The sequence below is a fragment of the Condylostylus longicornis genome, unplaced genomic scaffold, assembly GCF_029603195.1.
Source record: "Condylostylus longicornis isolate FDR11 unplaced genomic scaffold, ASM2960319v2 ptg000047l, whole genome shotgun sequence".
Classification (NCBI taxonomy): domain Eukaryota; kingdom Metazoa; phylum Arthropoda; class Insecta; order Diptera; family Dolichopodidae; genus Condylostylus; species Condylostylus longicornis.
Window position 1 is genome coordinate 463575 of NW_026578016.1, and position 19354 is coordinate 482928.

General features: G+C 24.5%; 1 protein-coding gene across 3 annotated transcripts in view; it reads left to right on the forward strand.

The window, feature by feature from the left end:
• The first annotated feature begins 742 nt into the window (after positions 1–742).
• The window catches only part of LOC129610700 (dystrobrevin beta), a 115971-nt gene continuing 97359 nt past the window's right edge, over positions 743–19354 (forward strand). For all 3 annotated transcript variants that reach the window (XM_055523354.1, XM_055523352.1, XM_055523355.1), the window contains exon 1: positions 743–765. The gene's annotated coding sequence lies outside the window, so the exon portion shown is untranslated. The remainder of the gene's footprint in view (positions 766–19354) is intronic.

A 19354-nucleotide genomic window follows, 5' to 3' on the forward strand; every position in this document is an offset into this window, starting at 1 on the left:
GTTTTTTTAGTATGGTCCATACAATTTCTAAAAATTTTTCATGTCTAGTTGCGTTTATTGTGTTTTATTTTTTGTCTTATCTAAATTATAAGATCAGACGAAAAATAAACGTTTTGTAAATATTTTATGTAATAATATATTAGAAATGGAATTTTTTAAATTAGTGATGGGACTTGCCGCTTTTTGGTACGGATTCAAAATTGTTAAAATAATTTCCAAGAAAATAAGAGACCATTATATGAATAGAAGAGTAATGCGGAATTCTTATTGTATTTTAAATGGTTTTTATGTTATGTTAAGGCGCTGTGTCTTGTTTAATATTTTAATCTATGACTTTGTTCTGTGTATTAATAATTCACATCCTGCACACTATTAATTACATATTATCTCATTTCTGTATTGATTACGTTTTGTTTGTCTCCGAAAAATTTTGTTGAACATCAACTTAAGAGCTGAAGAGTTTCTAAAGAATACAGAAAACAGTTAAGTATAATTTAAGTTTATTGAACAGTTTAGATTTCTAATGAATCACAGATAGTTCAATAGTTTTTAAGTTTTAGTCCCCAATATAATGGTGAATAATATAAGGTGACTGCTTTGTTCTGTATGAATTGCAAAATTACAAATTACGGCAACCATATACAGAGAAATTTGCAACAATATTCTATTTTATTTCATTTAATACATACTTATATACCTGCATAGAATTATAACTATATTTCTAATTATATATAAATTCATTCTTTCACAAATTGGAGGACAAAAGTATGTATTCAATTTCAACAATTAATTTTTACCATACTTACGTAATAACATAAATTTTTTGATACCTATTAAAACTTTTGGTGCTTAAAAGTTCTAATGCGAATAATAAAAACGTACATACATTAAAACATACAATAAATAAATAATTTTCCTAAAAATTTTTATTATTATTTTATATAATTATATTGAAAAAGAAATAAGTATCCTTGAAATAATAATGGTGATTTATAAAAAAATTACATAGAAAATAAAAATAATAAAAAAATAGAAAATAATATGAAAAATTAGAAACCGGTGTAATAATTTATGCTTGATAAATTCATTGAAAATCATAATCACTTCCTAACAATTTCCTTGGGAACTTTACTTGGTTTTCGTTGTTGTTTTTCATCTCATTTTTCTCGTAGTTCATTTATTTTCTCTTTTTATTTTTTTTAATACCTAGTAATAATTTTTATATTTTTATTTTCATTTATTTTTCTTGTTGTTTTGCTTTTTTATTTTGACACTCATAAAATCTTTATGTAGGCATAATCATCGTCATCATTCGTTTTTTATTATTACTAAATCAATCATTATCAACAATATGAAATTATTGTATGTGATGAAATTTAAATTGTGGCTGTTCACAATGTTACTGTCCCAATTTATTAGATATTTTACGAATGTAAGTATGTAAGCATTCATAGGATCATCGTATTACGTTTATAGTATTAATTCCAAAAACTATCATTTCAGTCGCAAACAATCGCTTATATAAAAATCCATTACCCTATGAACACTATTATAATTTTCATTAAAATACAATAACGCGACGAATAAATACCGTATATGTATGTCCTTTATAATATTATATAAAATATAGTAATATTATATGCTATTTATTATAAAATAGCAATTATTGTGGACACTGATGGAAACTCTGTTATAATAGATGTGTCGGTGTTATGTTTTAAGAAAAAAAATTTTGTCAGTGTAGTGGAGCTCAGGAAATTTTTGGAGCATAGCCGATTATCGCGAATAATTTCATGGTTTTAATACAACAAATTGTTATATTTATTTTATGTTATATTCATGAATTGTTATATTATATACACACACATATACATAAATGTACTTATACATTCCACGTTATGCATAAATGTGTGTGTATATATTCGCAAATATGGCTGTAAAGGGCACTAAAAATGAAATAGAAAAAAAAATCATTTTTCTTTAAACGTTCTTTATTATTGTTTTTAATAAAAATTTTTCTAAGGATATCGTAATGAGCTTTCATGTAAAAAATTATATCCTTTATACACGAAGAAAAGTGGTTAGAAAATAACAAAATTCTTCTCTTATTTTGTCCTCTTTCTCGTTCACTCCTTGCTTCTCTTTCTGTCTTGTGTTTTCTTCATTTTTTCCCCTTTTGTACCATTTCGATTTTTCTTTTCTTTTCATTATGACTTCTTTTTTTCTTTTTTTCTTAAAGAAAATTTTTATCCAGGGTAAATGCATAATCACAAATGAAGGTAAATGAAATGAAGTTGTAAACAAGAAAAATGTGTTTTTAAGGAAAATTTTCTATTAATGTGACTTCAATTTGAAGAGAATAGAAATAACAGGAATGAGGGAAGGAGAAAATCGAAAACAAAAATGAAGAATAAAAAAAAATTAGAACTAAGAAACATTAGATTTGATTTTTATATTTTAATTTCCATATTTCTGTCTTTGTCTGATTCCAAACTGCCATTCTGTATACATTTAAATACAGTATTAGCCCGTTAAACTTTAAATATGCGTAACGAATTTGAATAATTTGCCATCATAACTTGTAAAATGTAGTGGAAATATAAAAAAACTTCATTTTCAACACATTGTGTTGAATTGTGATTTGTTGCTACAGTATCTAGTTACTGTGTCTGAATGCAATACAATTGCATTTATCAGTTTAACGCCTGGAACCAGTTATTAATCTACAAGCTAGGTCGATGTATTTGAAAACCAATAAAATTAAATTCACTGCTAATACAGGTTAAACGTAACTCATGATTTGCAATTGTTATTAATATTTAATAATTTGGATTTCGTTCATTTGTATATTTCAAAATATATTGTCCTTATGTAAGCGTATCTCATTTTTCCATTACATTAAACGAAATAATATTTGACCGAGATTGACTCTATAGAAAACTAAAATCGCAAACAAGAAGAAGAGTAAAAATTTCAAAGAAAAAAAATGGGTCACTGTATAGTTTGAAGTGTTACTGTATAAAGAGATTTTGTAAATTTTTGTGAGTAAATGTGAGATTAGTCAGGATAATAAACTTAGAATGAGTATTTTGATTAAGTATTGATTTTAATACATTGATTATATGTATGTACACGTATGTATACTCATTTTGTGATATTTATATAAAATTTACGTATAAGAAAGAATTATGTATTTATTGTTAACTAATTTCAATATGAAAATGGAATGGTTAATGGATATTTACAATATAAGTATACATATTTTTTTTTCTTTTAATGAAACTGTAATGTTAAAGTAAATTAATATTGACAGGAAGAATATATAAGGGTAAGAAAATCGAATAAGTTCAACCAAATGAGTAATGAGTAAAGTTTATGGATAATATAAAATCGTCTTTAAAATCTATGTAGATATAATATAGTTATATAAGTCAAGACAGGTTAGTACTTATAAGGATTGAATGTTTTTGAAATTATTACAAATTATTAAATATTCTCAGTTCTAAATATTCATACAAGAACCTTGAATAATTAGCGTTATTAACGTTTAAAAATTAATTTAATTTTTTATTTCAATAGGATTCAGAAATTTCAACGAACTATATATGAAAATTGTTGTTGCTAAACACAATAAAACCGTATTTTTATAATAGTTTTTAAAAAATTGCATTAAAAAATCACAAATACACCTTATAATTTTAAAAATTATATAAAAGTAAGTGTGAATAATTTACACTGCAATTAATTATGTAAAATATTTAAAAAATTCTATGCACAATTTTATAAAATTTAAATTTCAAATCCCTTTATACAAATTAAAATTGTAATTAGATTAAATTTTCTAAATGAATGTTTTTTAATTAATGGTTGATTCTCAACTTCCTCATTCACTTACCAATTTGTCTAATGATAATTATGTTTTAAAATTATTATTATTATTTAAATAATAAATTATGAATTATTTCAAAAAAAAAATTTATCTGAAATTTTATGAACTAATTAAAAGCCATTTTTTATATTAACGCGTGCACATAATTAGTATAATAATTTCATATTAGAAGGTATAATGAAATAAAAATCGTATTTAGGTTTTTTTTAATTTAATTTCCCATTATATAAAATGTTATATAATAATTATTCTAATACATTTTCTAAATACCATTGAAATATAAAAATATGACACGTAAATATTACGTATTTTACACTGTCAGTTTATTTAATTTTCAAAAAATTAATAAAGTTCAATAAAATAATTAATAAAGTTGGGTCAAACCGAATGGTTTGAAAAGTAGAATTTTTCTCTTCAACAACTACTGTTAAAAATAATCTATTACATTATTTAAATTATATACTTTCACTCATACACCAAAATATATTTTAAAGATTGCCTACATTTAGGATGAAAAAAAAAATTGAAAGAGGCGTTTATATAATGCTCGAATTTAAGGATTAGCTTTGTGATTTAAGAAAAATAATTACTTTTTTAATAGGATGGTATTTACAGTTAGCTTCTTGTATTTATAGAAATTTAAAAAAGATTGCAGTTTCGTAGATATGAGAAGCGAAAAATTTGAAATTTTAGAAATTCCAAGAGATAATTTAAGTGGAAAAAATTTTCTTCCGACGGAATAAACTATTTATTAATTTTATTATTGAGAGTTTCCAAGGGCTTCTACAACATATTTTCTAAAGAAAAACGATATCAAAAATTTTTAAAAGAAACAGGTTTTAGATAACAGTTCATTTAAAAAGCCATTTTCTTTTTTTTTTTAAAGTTCAACCATACTATGCTGCGGTACAAGAATCCCATCACTATTTTTCTGCTTTTTAAGAATTTAAAAATTGTTTGTTCTTTCATTACAATAAATAGCTACTAACGTCCGTCCATTGAAATATTGAACGATGGACAGATTGAAACTAATAAGCGCTTTGTTTCAAAAATTTTTTTGGAAAAGTTCTAAAAATTATATTTTATTCTGAAATCATAAAATTCTATAGAAATTAATTATTAAGAATTTTTATTGCTATCAAAATTTTGAGGAAATATTATGGTATTGATAAGGCGAATTAATATAATTTTTGGTTAAATAGACCCACATTTTTGAATAAAATATTTTTTGGATTCATGATTGTAATTTTTCTCAATATGAGTACAGAATTAGAACGAAGAAATATAGCAACAAACCAAATTTAAATCTGATATTAAAAAAAGACTTGAGGAAGAAATTTTCAATTTTCTATGGTTATTTGACAATAAATGTGCTCAAAAATATGGAACAATATCAAATTATGTTGATGATAAAGCTCCGTTTTTAACCCCATTTCAATTTCCGCATTCATTATAAAATCATTCATCTGCACACTGAAAAAAATTTTATATAACATTTTATAACATAATTTTATATAACAGCAATTATTTTTATTAAAAATAATATTATTTTTTATTAATTATTTAAAATTATTTTTAGAATAAAAAGAAACTAAAAATAATATTCTTCTAATTAAATTTTCAATATTAAATGAAAAAAAAGAGCAAAAGACGAAAAAAATTAATTTAAAGGAACAGGAAACATGGTACTTTTCTTCCCTTTTGTGTGCTCGTTTTTGGAAAAAAAAAATTCCCTTAAAAAATAATTATTTTTCGTTTACCTCATTTTATTTTTGTGTTCTAATAACTACTTTTATAAGGATATTAATTAAATATTATATTAAATATTAATTATAAATGAATTAATCCATTAAAATTTACATAATTTTGTTTTTTCTTTTCTTATAAGTAAACAATATTTTTTTCTCCTTGTTCTTGAACTCATATACACCCACACAACTCAAATACCACTATACATACTTAAATATTTTAGAACAAATTTTTTTTTTTAATAATGAAAATTAAATTTAAGGTTTTGTTATTTTTTATTTTTTAAAAAAAAGTAAAAAAAAAAGTTATTAAATTACTTAAGTTTTTTTTGTACTTGCTGTTGTTGCTTTGAAAAGTGGCTATAATAAGTGTGTCATACCTACAACAAGGATAATAACATACATATATATATATATACGTACTTTATTTTTTTTGTATAACAATTTTAATATTCTATAGTAGGTATATAAGAATTTTTTATTAATTTTTTTTTTTATTTTATTTTTTATCCTTGATATTTTTTTTTTTTAAAATTTTGAACAATGCTTATCGTAAGTTAAGCAAACTGGTATGGTTATGTTCGGGAGAGGAAAAAAAAAGGAGGACAAAATATATCAAATAGCTACTTAGTTATTATATTAAATATTCTATTATGATAATAAGAGAAAAAAATAAAAAAAAAAATGCATGAAAATTGAATAACAGTTTGTTGAACAACAGTTAATTTTCATTTTATATAATATGTAAATGATTTTTATTGTGTTGCGGTTTTCATAATCACTTTAAAACACACACTTGAATTATATATTTAATGAAAAAATGATGAAATTCAGTAAAAGATTAAGTTATTAGAAATCAAAGAATTGATTTAAGAAATCACATAGATGTTTTAAGAAATAAAAGCTGGATTTATTGAAAAAGAAATTTCGTTGCACGTGTAATTCAACTAAAATAAAAGTGATTAAGCAATAGTTTGTTTTAAAATTTTCTTCTAACAGCTCAGAAGTACGAGTTTTTTAAACTGGGCTTGGAAAGTGAAGACACTTGCACATTCTGTGGTGAAGAGGTAGAAACTCCAGTACACCATCTGGTATAATATATTGCTCTCACTCGCAGTAGAATGAAAAGAGGGAAAATATTGGGGAAATTTTGGGCGGTTACGGTACTCCGTGGCTTATAAATTTCTTGAATATATCAGGGCATTTGATCTCGAATTGGTGATTTAGGGCGCCGTGCGCTTGCACTCAGAAGGGGGTGGGACACAATAGATTCGTATACATGTTCGCGACACGTTATTACCTCGGTTTTACAAATCTAGAATCTATGGTTTTATGAAATAAATATTTAATTATGTAATATGAACCTAGTCAATGCTCAATATAGTATATGGTACTCGATCTTAAACCTATATGTAACCCTTATATTACTACAATTATTTTCCCTTCAATAGTTAAGAATATAGTGATATTTATATATAAATATTCTCTTTTAGAAAAAGTTCTAGTAATATATTCGATTCTACAACCTTTACGATTCCAATAAATTTTCCAAGTGACGTAAAGAATATTATTAAATTAAAAAAATGATTAGAGGGGTATTGAGGTATCGAGATTGGGTTATTAAAATAACAGTCATACTATTATTATTATTAGAATATGAATAGCGTTCATTGCATTTTCTACTTCCCCGAATACTAAAATCCCCGATACTAAAAAAATCTTTTTTCTTTTTAAAGTAGCTAACTCGGTTTTTTTTTTTAATTTAAAATTAATTTATGAAGAACCTACTTTCATTGCAAAGGTTGTATATTGATGACTGTTATTCTCTATGCCTTGTCTCCTGTAATAAAAACGTAGAAATTTTGTTTGTTGTTAAAAGGGAAAAGTTCAAATTTTTAATGTGTTTTTATTATTGCCTTTTTTTAGCACTTTTCCAAAAAATTTTTTGAAAAAAGTGCTTATTAGTTTCACTCTGTCCGTCCGTCCGTCCGTCCGTCCGTCCGTCCGTCCGTGGACACTTTTTTTGTTTACAAAACTTCTACACCCTTCAAGATAGAAAGCTGAAATTTAATACGTACATAGATCTTCACTAGAAACTTATTTCCGTAGAACAAAATTTTTACCTATCTCCCCCCCTCTGGAAGTTATACCCCCCCAAAACCCTAAAAATGGCCTTTTTTAAATATTTGTTGCAATGAAACCATAACCATTTTTGAAATTTTGCAAACGCAGAAAGGCGGTGGCTTGCTTCTCCTAGCGCGATATACAATAGTTAAACTTTAGAAAAACAAAATGGCCGTTCAAATTTACCGTTAGCTAAAGTCCGTTTTTTCCAAATTTTTGATGTCGTTTTTCTTCTAGACCCCAGCCTGTAGAAGCTTGAAATTTTAGGAGCTTTTAGACATTAACAAATAGTTCATTTCGTTAGAAGAAAATTTTTTTCCATCTCCACCCCCTCTCAAGTTATCACCTCTTGAAATTCGTAAAATTTGAATTTTTGACACCTTATATTTCCGAAACCGCAAGCTTTTCCAAATTTTTATAAACGCAAAAAGCTAACGGTAAATTCCATGAAATTAAAAAATATAATTATTTTTCTTAACTCACACAATTAACCCTTAAAATCGAGCGTTATGTTAACCCCTTTTTTGCTTTATTTCAAAGACTGCATATATGCGTCATCCTAAATATATGCAATCCTAGAAATAGTTTTGTATATGAATGAAAATAATTTTAATAGTGTGATAGCTATACATAGACTGTATTTAAAAGCAGAATTTTCACTTGTTGAAGGGAAAAGTGCTACAATACAAACCATTGGTTTGACCCAACTTTATTTAAAAGATAATCGATAAGTGCTTTTATTTTTATTTTCTATAAATATAATAAGAAAAGTTAATGTTATAACCTCGAAAAACTTTAATTAATAATAAAGTTTCTTATTGCTATGATGATGTGGTATTTTTTTTTTCTCTATACTTTTGAATTATTTAATGTTGGGGAAGGAAAAGCATGAGCAAGTAAAGAAATTATGATGAATTTTACCGACTTATGCATGAATATACAAGTAGTTTACAAGATAATGTACTTTTTGTAATTTCCAAGTTTCTTTTTTTTTGTAATTTCCAAGAAAATTGAAGTTGAAACATTTTATTGAATTGAAATTTATTGTTAATATTTTAATGTCTTTTGAAAATTTTTATGCAGAAGTGAAAGTTGATTGATTATTATTTGAAGAAATTTCATTAAATTAAATTTGATTTTATTTTATGCGTAATGGAAAACGTCTGTTAGATGCCACTGCAAACTTTATTATTGTGGGTATTCGTATTCTACTCTACAATACAACGAATTCAACTGAAAAAACAGCGTTTATGATAGTTCGCAGGTATTGCCAAGTCTTTCCTTTCTGAAATTTTTTATATTGCTAAATTTTTTCTGAATTCAAATTTGTTACTAAATTTCCCATAACGATGTTGTTTTTTTGAATTACTCCTGACATTTTCTAGGATTTTATAGCGTCTACTATTGCTTCCAAATCTTTGCATTTCGTTTCACTTATGGTACACTCGAAAAAAAGTCAAAAGACAGTGTGCTATTCATAGATATGGTTTTTGAATTGGGCCACCATTTTTGGCAAGACAAAAGCTTCTTTCATCTCACTGTGCCTAATAGTTTAGGGTATGACAGTTGTTGTCCACAATTTCAAACATATCAGTCTAGAAAACATAACCTATAATTTTTATATAATTTTCAACTGTAATAAATAACAACAAATATGATACATAGATAATATTTTAGAAAATATTACAAATATTTAATTAAAATTGTATTTAATTTTTAATTGCAAATATTTTCTACAAAATATGAACGTATATGTGCGTTTACATGTATTTAATGAAGAGAAAATAAATGAGCATTTATTGTAATTGTATCTACATATATACACCATCATAAATTTTATATATACGTATACACATAAAGGCAGAGAAAAAGTAAGAGAAGGTAAATGTAGAACTAAAGCAATAAACATAGATTGTAGAAAAATCAAAGTTTACGTAGAGAATAAAATGGAAATTTTGTAATAAAATGAATATTCAATCAGGAAGTTTAATTACAATTTGTTCATTTTGTTCATTTTGTTGTTGTTATACGTTCATTACAAAAAAATTTTTGTTCGTTTTTGCCTTCATATATAGAACGGAATTGATTTCATTACAAGGAGTGAGTATAGAAAAGGAGCAAAAAACAAAGAAATTTTAATATTTTGTAATTTTTTTCCTTTCTTTCTTATTCAATTTTTAAAGTTGAAAATTTGTTTATGAATTTCTTCATTGTAATGTGGTTTTAATGGCTTTATTTGTTCTTTTCATATCTATTGGTTCGGTTTCCTTCTTTTTTTTTTAATTTTTTACATCACTTGTAATCTAGAATATTATGTTTTAACTGATATTGACAGAAATTGTAAGTAAAACTTTCTTTGTTTTGAATTAATTTTGATATTATTGAAAAAAAAAATTTTCCAATTTTTCATTGTAAAGCAAAAAGAATGTTTTTAATAAGAATTCATTGTTAAATTATTATTGCCGAATACCGAATTTTTTAAATATGGTCACAATATTAAAAACAATATTTTGTATTTACTCTTTAAGTGAAGGAATTGAAATAAATTTCATTTTTGATATTTTACTTTGGCAATACCTTAAAATTCTACTGAACATTTTGCGTTATTATAGTTTGATTAAGTTTTTAGAAGTACAGGGTTTTATAGGGTTGTTAATAGTTGAAGCAGATAATCTGTTGACCATTATTTTGATAAGCATTTCCATGTTATATGGAAGAGCATGCTAGAAAAGTTTAAACACTAATATTATATCATATTGTTGACATTTCTCGTGTGAATGGGCAGTTTAAGAAAGATATTTTCTCTTCGTAATGGATGACTATGTTTGGCCTGATCTGGATGCTTTGGGTTTTTTGGGTTATTTACTGATCTATCGCATATTACAGATATTGTGTCCATTTACCAATTCGTTTTTAGTGTTATTGTTTTTTTTTTATTTTAGTTACAAAAAATTTTATTTAATAACCTTTTTAGAAATATGAAGTCAGAGGAGCTTTTTCATATTTATAACCATGCTACTCCATTATATTACATATAAGAAATGGTCATTGTTGGTCTTCTTTTAGTTAAAAACATTTCTGACGCAAAACTTTCTACGAATAAGTATGCTTGTTTTCTAGTTTTCTTTATTTGTTTGTGTATTGTGATTAAATATTTGAATACGATTATTCTTACGGTATGTGTAGTGGTCCCATTTTAGTTTTTAATCTTTTTTAAATTAGAGAAAATTTTTCTTCAGAAAATTTATGTTCGTATAACAGCTTTGATCAGCAAATGTAAGTGTATTAAATGTATGAAGACTAAATTATGTTCATTTTTGCACCTATGTCCTGAAATTAAATTCTTTATTTAAGCAACTATGCATCTAATAAATTTAAATTTTCTTTTCTTCCAAATAGTGAAAAATTACAGTATTAAAATACTTTAATTTTTACGGCGATTAGCTTGTACATTATTTTAATGGGTATGTGAATGTGCATTAACTTTTGTTGCCACGTAAAAAGTCCTTTAAATTTTATATACCAATATAGATGAACACTTATATGATTTCTTTTTAAATTGGTCGAGTCAACTTTATATACTCTTTCCTTTCTCTAATTTTTTTTTGTAGAATTTTTTTTTTAATAAGCGTTCTTATCACAACCATAAAATTTTTCTTACGTGTAAACTGTAAGAAAAGAAAAACAAAAAGAAAGGGAATAAGTTTAACAGTAATTTTCTAGCACATTGTAAAATGTTTAGCAAGATTTGGGATTTTATTAGGATTATATCGTTATAAAAGGACAAAGCAACAACAAAAACAAAAAAAAAAAAGAGAAAAAAGCAATTTCTTATCCAAAAGCAATTTAAGATAAAAATCTTTATTTTTTATTATTTTCTCTTTTTTTTTCAATTTTTTTTTTAAATTTTCAACTTGCTCATTTTGAAAAAAAAAAAGTGAAAAATACGACACGTTTTCGTAGACATTGTGTACCTTACGACGTAGCACATATACATTGTAAGAAGTTCACATATACACACACAACTAATTTTCCTTTTTTAACTAACGATGGTATTAAAAAATTTACGACTTTACTGAATGAAAACTCATTTCTAATTTTATTCTTCAAATATTGTTGTTTTTCTGTTTTTTTTTCCTTTAAAAATTTTTTTTAAGAATGACCACCTTTTCAGTAGCTCATATAGCTGTATATAATATAATGTTATACGTTTATGAAACCTATTTAAAATGCACCAGACTTTATAAAATCCATAACAATAATAAGAAAATCTTTATGTACGGTCTCTTTTCAACGAACTGTAAAGTAGAAATTTAATTTTTGTTCTCTTTTTAGTGTTTCTTTTTTGTTTCAAAAACGCCTAAGTACATGTAATATACCCAGCCATGCTTGTATACATTTGATATTAAAGTGCGTACAATAATGTTCCATTTATGTTAAAGGCTTGTATAGCAGACGCAATAATTTTAAATCAAGTACATATTGTGAAAAAATATTAATCTTTAATTTTTAATGTCTGTGTAGTTTTGCAATTGTATATATGTTATTCATATCATATATATACATGTATAATGGATGGTATGAGAAAGAGAGTTTGATTGCATATTGAAGTGACAATATTATAATAGATTGCGTACATCAAAGGAATTTTCATATTGTTTCATTTTAAAGGTGTTTGTAGTATAGTAGCATTAACTAAAATTTATAAAATATTTGCGTTTGCAAATTGAAAATTTTGAAGAATTTTACAATTACTACTTTTCATTGTAGATTTGAAAGTTTGTGTGACAGTCTCTTCACAGTTTACTTTGTTCTGTTTCCATCTATTTCTTTTACATTATAACACGTTGTTTATCATCAAAATTCATTATTAATTATGAACCTTTATTATTAAATATTAGCATTGTTAATCATTAATTTTTTGATGTTATTATTAATTTGTATTTTGTGATATCCTGCAGCGGTTATTCTCTCATATAGCGAAGTAATATTGCTCTCTGTAAAAAAAAATATTATTGTATTAAAATTGTTAAATCTATGCTAAGTTTTCTGTAATTATTTAAAAGATTCTCCCTGTAAAATATTTCGTAAATTTCGCAGCAAAAGCTTAGAAAGGTTATCTTTACAATTTTTAACTTAAGCTTAGAAAGGTTATCCCTACAATTTTTGATATTGTAACGTATGATTCTTAACAAGAGAAGATTCCTAGAAGTAAAACTGTAAGTTTAAGATGATAAGGTATTCTTTAAGGTTTTCAACAATAATTAAACATAAAACTAAAGAAATGAGTTCCAGTCAGTTAGGCTATTATTGATAGCTATACGGATCCTGTAACTTTTTTTTCTTTTGTTTTTTAGGATATAATTAATTTTCGAAAGTTCAAGTTGTGAGTTATTGAGTGATTTTTTTTTTTTGGGTAGTGAAAAGAAATTTTTTTCTGGTTTTAATTTTCTTGGCCGTTTCTTTCCCGAATTCGGTATGGCGTATAACAAGACTCAGTTGGTATTGGATTATAATAATAAATAACTTAGATGGCAAGACTTTCTGCCGGCTGTTTTAAATATTACAATATTTTTATAATAGTTATATCGCTTTTATAACCATCCAATTATATTTTTATACTTCTACAAAAAACCTTTTATATTAAAACCTTTTATTATAATCCGCCAATATTATACAATCCGTTTAATAGACTTGATAAAAATTCATTTTAAACATTAATAAAAGAAATCCTGTTTTCCAATTCATATCACAATTTTCAAAGGTTTCTTCTGTTTATTTTTTCTTTAAGACAATTTTTGAAATTATAACAACTTTTATAACTAACAAAAATAAAAGCCAACTATATATAGAACGTTAAATATTTCTACTTCTTCATCTTCTTAACAACAATAATACTTAATGTCCTTTTTATGATGATGATAAAGATGTTTTTGCCTTGTGTCTTCCGGTAAAAAATCCTCTTTAAAAAAAAAAAATAACACACAATTCTTGAAGATTCAGGTGTTTATATCTTTTAGGATTTAAAAATAATATATAAAATTTTTTTTTTTGTTTTATTTTCATAAACTTTTTATATAATATAGGTATTTCGTTTATAGTTATACTTAAAAATAATGTGAAATATAACCAAATTACATATGTTTTCTAAATAGTTAAGATATTAAAAGTGCTGGAAAAGATTTCTGAAACAAAAATGCACAATAAAAAAAAGAAATCAAATAAACAAGGAATCAGAAATGAAAGCTTGTCTTTTATTACTTTGTTAGAAGCATAAAAAGGAACTAAAGGATTATTAAGGACAAGACAACATATTTAAAAATAAATGGAAATACGAACAAGATTTTGTTTTAAGCTCTAGTCTTGTAAATTTTTTATAATATTTAAATAAAATTTTTAGTACAGTAGTGATGATTATATAATTTTTTGTTTTGTATAACATTTTAAAATTCATTTATGATTTCTTACTTATTCTCATCCTGACAATTTTCTGATGTAATTCATAAATTAAAATGTTTTTGACTTTATATAAATTTCATCAAGATCAAGATAAATTTCATATCCTGTTTAGAGGTCAGATCTCCTAATAATATCCAGTTTTAAAAAAAAATTCAAATTTGAGTTAAAATCTAAATAAATTGGACAAAATAATATGTAAATAAATGAAGAAATTCATATACAAACGAGAATAAGAAATTCATATACAAACGAGAATAGATAAAATTGACCATGTCAACTCTGTGATACCCGTACGAATAAATAATTTTTAATGTCGGAGATAATTAATATACAGTTTCATACATCGTCTTGCTTTTTATATGTCTAGTGTTATTTTATAAATATGTGGTAATTACTATATAAACCAATCCAACTTAAAAAGAGTTTTACTGAAAATGATGACCACATCACCAAATTTCTTTATTCAACAATACAGCTTCGTTACCTTAACCAGTTCTGGGCTTATGACAAAGAGCTTATGATTTTGTATGGCAGCTACCACAAACAGTCAACAAATTTCAACGACTTTCATCAAACATAATCGGCCAGAAATATAATTGCTTGTGTAAATTTTCAAAACTGTACGCTGAATAATTTCTGATATATAGCCGGATAAATTTTGAAGTTGCATAGCAACTAATCGAATTAGTGCCTTGATCATATTCAATTTGAATAAGGTTCTTAATTACTCGTAACTACTATAAATCATTTTTGAAAATTTGATGAATATAGCTCAATTAGTTTTTGAGTTATCAGTGGGACGGAAGGACAGATATGGTCAAATCAATTCTGAATTCAATGCTGCTCGAAAACATACACTTATATCTACATCTTAGGCCAGTATTTCTTAGATAGTCAAACGGTAAGTAAAATTTAATATAGCCTTCGGACATACGTTCGCACGGGAATAAAAATTTAGAAATGTACCGATAGGTATGTGTTATATAGCTAGAGTCGGATTTAATTAATTTAAAGCCTATATAGTCAAATTCGACACTGTTTATAAGGTATTACAATAAACAAAAAATTTTCTTATCATAATGCAGCAAAATCAAAGAATCAAATAAAATTTATTATACTTATTAGACTCATAAATTTTCCGAACCAAAAAGTAGCTATTATAAAATTTTATTTTTTTTTTTTTAATAGAAAATCTATTATTAAATTTATTTTGCTTTTTTACTGAAATTCATAAGGGACCTATTAATTTTAATGTCTTTGACATTATAATATATTTCATACGTACACATTCACACATAATATATTTAATAGTTAAAGATTTATATAATAAAATTTAATCTTAAAACAAATTTTTAATATAATAAAGTAAAAAACAAAAAATTAAAGAACAAAATGCAAAACAATAACCCACGTATATGGGTAAGCTTTCCAATAGAATTATGTGTGCGTATTTTTTATTACAAAATATTTGCAAAATCACAAAAATTTTTCTTTTTATTTTTTTTTTGTATTTTTTGAATTCTTTTTTAAACAAAACGCTTTTATGGTATCGTTAATACCGAAAATATCAGTTAAAATCTATTCAAATACTTTTTTTTTATTTCAATAATTCATCGGTTAAAAATATTTATTTTTTTTTTGCTTTCTAAAGCATCCCATACACATATACGAAAGAGTATCATCAATATAATCCAAAAAAAAAACCATTATAAATTAAAAAGGAAAATACCAGAGCATCTTTTATAAAAGAAAAAAAAAATCCAAAAGAATATTTTAAATAAAAATAAGAAAACCCTTTCTCTTTTGTGTTTCTTTTTCTTTTGTACCACAATAAATTTTAAAGCCTACTTGTTATATATAATTTAAGGGAGAAATAATATTTAGTTATATGGAGAAGAATAACTAAAATTTCATCACTATTGCTGCCGACAATGTTGGTAATATATACAGACGTATACGTATGAATGTACTTCATAAATATATTCAATATCAAAAGTCTGCTTTGCTTATTTTATAAGTTTCCGCCTCCGCAAAAATGTGCAAAAAGAAAAAAAGAAAATGAAACATTGTAAGTCATTTTTCATAGTTATACGATTTAAATGTTAAAATCCCATATTTAATGCAATAAATCTCTTTCCATTTTTAACATTTCTTTCTCTTTATATTATATTTTTTACGAGGGGATTCTTGTGAATTTTCTCTCTTTTTTTTTTTTTGTATATAGCGTTCTTAAACTGTTAATGTATACTACTTTTATATATGGAAAAGATTTTCTTTAAGTATTGAAAATTTAAAAAGTTATTTGTTTTCCCGAGATATTATAATAAGGGAAAAGAAAATAAATACAAATTTTGGTAAAAGTATAGATTATTGTATCAGAAAAATTCCAAATAATCGGATATTCAAGTTCTCAAACGAATTGAGAAAGATGTTTGTTAATTACATGTGTCATATTTTTCTTATTTTTTAATTACTTCTTGAGAATAATGAGATTTTAATAGAATTTAAATATAGAATGAGAATTCCGAATTTCTCAATTAAATTTCAAGATATTTTCTCAAGATTAGGCTAGTCGAAATGTTCAATATTTAATTATCTTGTAAATCTTTAATAATATCAATTAAATTGTTTGCATTCTGAAACAGAAACATAACCAACAAAACTTGAGTAGTATTTCCATTAAATGAGTTCAAACAGAGAATTTTTCTCTTATTGAAATATATGGAAGCAAAAAATTTTGATAGAGTGAAATTTTAATTCACATAGTTGGAAAAAAGTTATGGGTACCTTTGCTTATAAGTTATATTCATCATATGAATAAAGCGGGATAGTATTCTGGAGGTATTTCATACATATGTGCATTACAACGCGATTTTCTTTTGTTTTTAGTATTTATGAGTGTATATGAAATTTTCTAAAAAAAAATCAATATATTTAAAAGAATATTTTAGCCCTTGTCGAATAATTTTTGCTTTATAATTCTTATTCTTATATGATAAGTATTTAAGTTCTTTCCTTCTTACCTTACGTATTTTTATTTGTTTTCAGTTTTGATTCCTTCATGATTTTCTATTTTAAATCCTTTTCGATAAAATGTCACATATTTTTTTTATTTTTTCTGTTTCATTATTTTATTTATCCTGATTTACTGAAATTGTAATTTTTTTTTCATACATTTAGTAAAAATTTAAGAGATTTAGTAAAAAAAAATTGTATTTTTCCTTTTTATTTTTTTTAAAACCCCATAAAATCTACAATCACTTCCAATAACAGTTTTCATTCGTTTCTTCACATAAAAATATTTTTCTTATTCTCATTCCTTTGCTTCCTTTACTTTGAATTTTATTTTCTGAAACAAATGGATTTTATTTTATATAATTTTCCATGAGGTGTTCTTGAATACTAAAGCACAACTAAAATGAATTTGTTATAGAATATTGCACAAAATAAACCACAGATTTCTTTTCCATATTCCACTACATTTTTCTGCAATTTGAAATATTATTGTTTGTAGCTCATATCGCAGTCATTAAGTAAAAATAAAAGCATTAAAACAAACGATTTAAAATATATTTTGATCTTTAATTACATTTCGAAAGCTACTCTATTAGAGTTGCAGTTATTTTCTAATAGAAAGTAGAGTACATCGCTGTGGTTTTACACTAATTAAATTAATATGAATCCTTTTTCAAAAACCATTGAAATTTCTTAATAATTTTTTCTAGATTTTGCTTTAATTAATTACGCCCTAATCTATACAAAGCTGAAAAAATGAGTAAAATTTACTAAAATGAAGTGAACTTTAGAATTGAAATCTACAATTGATTTCAATAAATTTAAAGTTTTTTATAATTTAAATTTTTATTCAATTTTTATTTTATAAAATTTTCGTAATGGCGAATTTTTGCGAATCCTTTAGATAATATTTATCATAATAATTGGTTTTCAATTTTTTTTATACTTTTTTTATTTTAATTCCATAAAGAAAAACAAATACAAAAAAGAAAATCTCTTCGACCTTTGAGTACTGTTACCCCATGTAAAAAAATTTACCACAAATTTTCTTAAATCAACAAACCCATATCATAACCTTTTGAATTACTACAATCCTTTGTTCATATGGAAATTCTTCAGAGATTTCCTTTTTTTTTTCTTTACTCTTCGCCCTTTATTTTGTCATTTTCGGATTGGCAAATTTAATTTTGTTTCTTCAACTCCTTAATTTTTTACTTTATTCATGCGATTTTCTGCTGTATTTCTGTTAACGTCACATTCTAATTAAGTATCAGCCGCTTTAATGAAATAACAGTACTGTTATTACATTTAAATTTATTTCATATGGTTATAATATGAGTTTTGGATTTTTCTTTTCAGGGCGTTTATCGATATGCAAAATGTGTGTACAAACTTTCATTTAATATTATTTTTAATGTAAATGTTTACTTAAATTGCTATTTTATTTCCTCTATTCGAAAATAATGAACGGTCGATAGCTTCAGAGTTTTGAGCTGAGTTTCATTTGAATCAAATTTAGCGGAATTTCAAATGTAATTCATTTTTTTCGTTAATATACGTTGATCTAATTTTTTTTTTTAAGTAATTTAAATTTGATATTTTTAGAGAAAAACAAATGAATTTTTCTTTAGTACTTATTAAAAAATGTTCTTAACAAAATTAAAATAAAATTAACTTTTCGCTAAGAATGAGACGTAGAGGAAGAAGGAGGGAAGGAGGAAAGGGAACAAAAGAGAGAGAGAGAGCTTTAAATTCTTTCTATATAAAATTGAACAGCTAAGTAGAGTACTTCAAATTAAATTTTTTTCAGTGAAATTGATTATGCGATAAATTCTAATTTTCCCCTTTTTATTCTGTTTATGAGAAAAAATTAACGAGAGAGTATCATAAGATATTGCTATTTAGCATAAATTTTAGGTTGACACAATTTTTTTCATATGATACACATATTTCTTATTTTCGGAACATGTATAAAATGTGATCACAGATAAAGTGACAAAAAGGTGAGATATAGAATGAGCCTAAATGTCTTGTAATTGTAATGAAGACGCTAAATTTTCTAAAATTAAATGTGCCAGAATTTCTTTTAAAAATTGAAAACAAAAACCTTATACCCTAT